Here is a 6,318-nt window from a genome sequence, read left to right as displayed (position 1 = left end):
ACAGGAAAACAAAGAATACAACATTGACTGTGCTTACTCTATTCGCGAGCCCTGCATGAAGAAATGCCCCCTTAAATTTAATCTCCCTTCATCGCTGTATGAAAACCAAAGAAAAAAACAACGTGAAGGAAGTGGTCCCCTGCGTGGCGTGCTGCTCACACACAAAAAAGAAGCCTAACTGCCATTGCTTTCCAAATTTTGCAGAGCTCATGGCTTGTAGCTCTGAAGAACAAGTTTAAAAATGAAAGGAGGAAACTGCAAAACAACCATGAAGTGCAAAAGCAGCGGGAAAAGTTCGGGAGCCATCGGCGCCGAGTTAGTAGCGAACGTGCCAACTCCGAGCTACAGCGAACCAGGCGACAGGTACAGGCACTGTTGCTGTTGCTCGAATTTCTCCCATCATGGGAGCTATAATGGGTTTGCCGCTTGTTTTTCACTTGGAACGGTTTTGTTGGGCCACCATGCACTCTTGTTTTGCTTTGCATGATTATTAGCTTTGTAGCTTTCGAACCACACTTTTGTCACATGCGCTGCATTTCTGTAGCTGCCAGTTCTTAATTTGAAGGTGCAGCAGTATCAATTATACTTAGGGCCTGACTTTTTCGCGTTTAATCTGAATCCGACCCTAATTATATTTCACTTCACATTAATGTTTCTTAGAAATGACAAACACCTTAGGGCTTGTGCAACATCGTTTGGAGCACATCATTGATGACACTGATGGGACATTGATCAGAGGACACTCCACATCAAGTGTCTTCAACATTCATTTTTTTAGAATATTCCACTTGGGACAGATCATGAGGATGATGCAAGCCTTCAAGCACACGAAGTATGGCTGAAGACTGAGCACAAGAAGAGGAGCCCCAATGAAGAGCAAATCAAGATACGCATGGCAGCAACTTACAAAGGAAGGTGCGCAAAGCTGGCGGTAATGCCTGTGCAAGCGTCATTAGAAACATACCCCTACATAATGATTGCAGAGCGGGTAAGATCACCAGCAATTGTCCTCGATGCATATTATAATGGCTTGCTTGGCTCTCAGTTTTTCAGAGACTTCGAATGTCTCACGCAGCGGCTGGCTCTCTCTGCGGTCCAAGATGGCATTCAAGAGGTGGTCAATCTTACACTCAAAGGCACAATTTCCATCAGCAGTTTACTTCTTCAGATTGTGCAACAAATCCCCCACTTGGATGATGTCTGCTCAGCACGAAAAAAGCGTAAGACACTACTTGTTGTAGTGTATGTTTGCATACGGCAGCCATTTGGTAATTACATTTGTTCTGTCAGACCTTTTTGCTGTTGCTGCAGTGCGCATCATGAGCCGTTGCCTACGTGAGCCGGATGTCATCTCGCAGCTTTTCATTCATGAAGACGTAGATGTAAGTTTTTTTTACTTGTGTACAACTTTGTCACGTAGCTTAGGTTGCTGCTTAGTCACCGGTTTACATGAGACTGTGCATTAATACAGTGTGTGAGAAGGGTACAGTAAAAGCCTGTCAATTTGCCACTTGCGAATTCGAATTTCCAGATAATTCAAACATTCATGGTCCCGCCAGCTTCCCATAGACATCTATCTATAATGTCCCTCATGCCTCACATGCAGATCTCTTCTACTAAGGATAATTAAAACTGAGTGCCACCTCCCATGTAAAAAGGTAGCCTGCCAAAGTGATTTTTGCCATCTCAAAACTACCACCACTGATGTAAAAAATTAGAGCTGGTGCTTGTGTGTGTGGGATGAGGTCCGCCTTAAGAATAGAACAGAATTGCACAATTCCGCAAAATTATGTGACAAGCGTCTATCTCCATGCAGCGTACCGGAATCCATGAAGTTCCGCGAAATCCTCATAATTTTGACGGACTTCTTTACAAAAGAAACTTTGGGCGATTCCAGTTTTACCAGCGCTGGGTATGGCTCTATTTCCTTTAACTTTTGTTAATACAAGCGCCTTTTAATTCAAACTTCTTTTGCGTCCCCATGAAGTTCTAATTAGCCAGCTTCTACTCTATCAGCTTTCGATGGTAATCTTACCTGTATTGTACAGGATGTCTGCTTTAATTGAAAGCAGAACACCTCACTAGCAGAGCAACAAAGGAAAACTGGATGACATCTTTGTGGTATGTACTTGTTTTACAAGGAGGCGCTACAGCACCTGTTTATAACAAAAATGCCACAAACATATTTTTACAGCCCTGCTCATGAAGTGTTGTTTCCAGTGGAAGCAGACACCCCGTATTTCTTGCTTTGGGAGGCCATTTGTTTTGTTATCCACCGGGTTTCTTCATTACCTGCCGTCGAGTTAATTGGCTAGTCGTTTCCAGCAGCATTGTGCTAACAACTGCATGCAGTAACAGTGGCCATATTGATGCTGTGTATGCCACAAAGCTTCATCAGCCTCTGCTGCCACGTAATACTTGTCATTTGTTCTTCTTTATCTTCCATATTCCTATCATATGCTGCTCTGTATACTAATGAGCCTCTCAGGTACGATAACATCCCTTGAGCTCAGTATGTTGCTCTTTGGTTATGCAGTGTCATTTTTTTTTATTGGAGACAGCACGTCACAAAGAGAGCAATAAAAGAAAACTGGAGACTGTCTTCCTGCTAGTTGAGTTAGAGACAGGTGGTACTTGCTATAGAGCACCAGTTTTTAACTGAAGTAGCAGAAAAAGTGTGAAGTGCTGTGTTTCCAATAAAAAAAAAGAAATGCTGCGTTGGATATTCTTTACTATAATACTCAACTTCTGGTAATTTGTGTTTCATTCTGAAGACTTCCCTTCGACACCTTGTGTGCGGTACACAGGAGCATCTCTAGAGGAGGCACAACACATGCACCTGCTAGTTGAAAGCCAGGAACTTTTTCGAATCATCAATGCAGAAGACGGTGTGGCCGCAATATTTGCTGCCTACTGGCTCTTTCAGGCCATGTATGATGCAAAAGTTTTCAACGTCCTCACGTATATCGAACACCAGTGGTTTAAGCTGGGTGTGACAAAGCCCAGAGCATCAGTCATCCGGCTTGTGAACAAAACTGTGAGTGGTTTGTGAATGTTCATGACCCATTTAGTGCTGTAGTCAAGTTATTTTTTCAGCAGGTGCTCATCAACTAAAGCTTCCTTTTCTTTTGCTGAGTATCCTGAAGTATGAAGAAAGACTTCTTTTTTTTTCCCGGAGGTCAGGGTTGCACGTGGGAACAGTCATGTTACTCAACTTATTAGTGCATATACAGTGAGATGGTGTTATTGCCTTTTGTGTTTATGCTGCATTCTCATTAGCATCTTTTCTTCAATATTGCATCGCTACATGCGAAGGTGTGTCAGCTGTTCATTTTGTATCGTCTTATGTATGCCCCTGCCTAGTCATATTACATGTAGGGTGCCCCAGTAACCGTAAAGTCAGTCTTACTAATATTCTATGCAACGTAAAAATATGCAGTCAATGGCCTGTCGGTGACCGAAAGTTTTGCCACGCATTATAGGTAGCTTTATTTCATTTCAATTCGTGGAAATTCAGTTTTCTAACTTCGAAATTTGCCTGGTTAACCTACCTTTTCTTTTTCTCATGGAAATAGAATGTCAGTTCCCAATTGTCCTGATTCTGCAAGGACGTACAGTCCATAGCACAGCGAAAATTAGTGACGTAATTGAGCGAAACTGAGCACTTGGCTCCGCCTACCTCTGTTGCACCCCCCCCCCCCCCCATTCCTGAGCACGGAAAACCCAACGAAAGGAGGAAAGGCCACCACGACTAGCCAGGAAGAGAGGATTTTGGAAAAAGCACGTCACTTTTCGGCAGCCGTGATACATGTGGCTTTACGGACGCTGATTTCCGATCCTGTTCCTCCAGCTGGGCGTGACAGCCTTTCGTCGTTTTTTCTCTTTTTTTTTGCGCTAAGAAAAGGGCGATAAAGATAGGCGGAGCCAAGTGCTTTAGAAAATTTAGGAAGTTCAATTTAGAAAAATGAATTTCCACGGATTGAAATGAAGTAAGATTACCTGTAACGCGTGGTAAAACATTCGGTCATCGACAGGCCGTTGACTGCATATTTTCATGTTGCATAGAATATCAATTTTAGACTGATTTCATGGTTACTGGGACATGTATATCCTGCCACAACATTGTTTGTGTTGAGTAACTTTCTCTTATTTATTGAGTATTTATTTTAGTCAGAGCTTACTTAGCCACTGACTTAGATATGACTTTTGGTTTCACCATGCCAACAGCTGGGCACTGCTTTGGAAATTTTACGTCACTGTTCAAGTGAATGTCTAACACAATAAGCACATTTAACTATAGTTGAAGTTCTGAAAAAATGGATGTTGGATAGGAGTCCGCACAACTGCTTTTTAAAATTTTGCCAGCAGCATACAGAGTACTGTTTATGCTACGTTCATTATGGTTGTAACATACCCGTACCTCAGAAGAGAAAGTGTTCCCTTATCAGTATGTCAGCTATCTTGGCACATGTCCTGAAACCCTGTGGTCTTGTGCATGAACGGGCACCCATCTGGTTCCAGTATTGCCATCTTACAAGTGCTATCATCCCTGCGTGCTTTCGTGGCAGTGGTATCAACTTATTTGTGTTAGAATTTTATGAGACTATGCAAATAAAGTGTCACATATCGTTATTTTCCATCTGCATTTTCTTTCAGGCACACATTTTTCTCACCTACACCCCTCTTTGTAGGGTGTAAATTTGGCAAGGGGTGTTGATATACACCTCAAAAGGAGTCAGTTATGGTACCTTGGGTGTAACCAAAAAAAGGAGTATAATTACACCATTTTTTGGGAGGGTGTAAGGCTGGCCAAGGGTGTTAAGTTACACCTAAAATGGAGTCAGTTATGGTATGTGTGAATTACACCCCAAAAGGTGTTCTGGATTTAACAGTGTAGTTTTTTTTATTATAATTCAATGACACATTTTCTGGGACACCCTGTATATTGATGTGCTGTAACGGTATAGTACATCAACATGCCAACAACCTACCAAACAACCGTGCCAAGTCCTACTTTTGGATAGAAACTGTATATGTGGATGTTACCACATCGCGTAAAGTTTTAGTCGACGGAGATGTGCTGTTTTTGTACAACCTTCATTGTACATTTCTTTTGTCTCACTTAGCATGCTTGAAGAAATGGTCTGATCTTCATCAAGATGACAGGTCATTGTTTGATCTGCAGCATTATTGTTCCTGTAATCTTTTCACCAACAGAGAATACAAAAGTGAACAAATGGTAGAATATAACTAGCTTGTTAAATTCAAAAGGGAAAGACGAAACTGTTTATACTTCTCTTGTTTATTTTGTTGCAGGTTTTACAACTCTATCAAGTACGTCAAAACATCAGAGGGCAGGAAGTCCTACTCTGTTAAATCCCTGGACAATAAAAAAGAAAGATATAGTTTGAGTTGTTACAAAATGTTGCTTCTGCTCTTATATTATATTTCAATTAAATGTTACGATGCGTTTGTCGTGTACACTGAAGTCAGTTTCAATTTGCAGGGCTGTCAATAATACTTTATATCTCAATTACTGTAACAGAGAACTTATGCAATAAATTATTTAGCCATTTTGGTGTACTATTGCCCACACCAATGCTGCATGGTTAACCTTGAACCCAGATCAATACTTGAAGTCAGCCCTCAAGTCCTTCTTTACAAATGTTAGTTGGTGACGTGATAATAAATCCGTTACAAGTACTCCGTTTAGCAAAACAGAGTTAATTAAGTGTTAAATCCCAATCTTAGTTCAATTATCAGTTGGCATTTGGAAACGTGGTCGCTAAAAAGTATACTAAAAGGTTATGGACACACTTCCGCTGAATGACACTGATGAAAATTATCTTGCTTACTCCTGACATATACAATTGAGGCATGAGTATAACCTACAAATACATCTATGCCCGCAGGTTACTTAACCCTCCAGGAACAAACTAGTAATTATAATATGCTGTGACAGCAAAGAAAAAGCAATGGGAAAAACTTGCAGCAAAAAAGAAATGAAAATATGCTGACAACATTTCTACAGGTCAGCGCACTGATGGGAAAGCATCCCAATAGCATGCATGACGCAGATCGAGATCCAGTGGAATTGTATATTCTCGGAGCCCCCCATATCCTTCTTGTGAATGGCCGACAGGTGGTATAACGGAATTTCCTGCAGAAATAAGGGTTTTCCGTCCAGTTTGCCGTTCAAGTAGCGCGTAAAGACCACACCCGTGCATGTTGCCATGCTCTTCGGTTTCTCGGATGTATGTGAAAGACACTTGCAGTACTTCGGTGTCAAGGCACAGTATTTCGAAATATTCGTTAGTT

General features: G+C 41.5%; 1 long non-coding RNA gene across 1 annotated transcript; it reads left to right on the top strand.

Annotated features, from left to right (window-relative positions):
* Positions 1-210: 210 nt before the first annotated feature.
* On the top strand, positions 211-1,141 carry LOC135368156 (uncharacterized). The gene is made up of 3 exons (XR_010414706.1): positions 211-363; positions 779-988; positions 1,046-1,141. It is a non-coding gene; the product is annotated as an uncharacterized LOC135368156 (long non-coding RNA).
* The last annotated feature ends 5,177 nt before the right edge of the window (positions 1,142-6,318 follow it).

The sequence above is a fragment of the Ornithodoros turicata genome, chromosome 1 (assembly GCF_037126465.1).
Source record: "Ornithodoros turicata isolate Travis chromosome 1, ASM3712646v1, whole genome shotgun sequence".
In the NCBI taxonomy this organism is placed as follows: domain Eukaryota; kingdom Metazoa; phylum Arthropoda; class Arachnida; order Ixodida; family Argasidae; genus Ornithodoros; species Ornithodoros turicata.
This window is presented reverse-complemented; position numbering and strand designations above follow the sequence as displayed.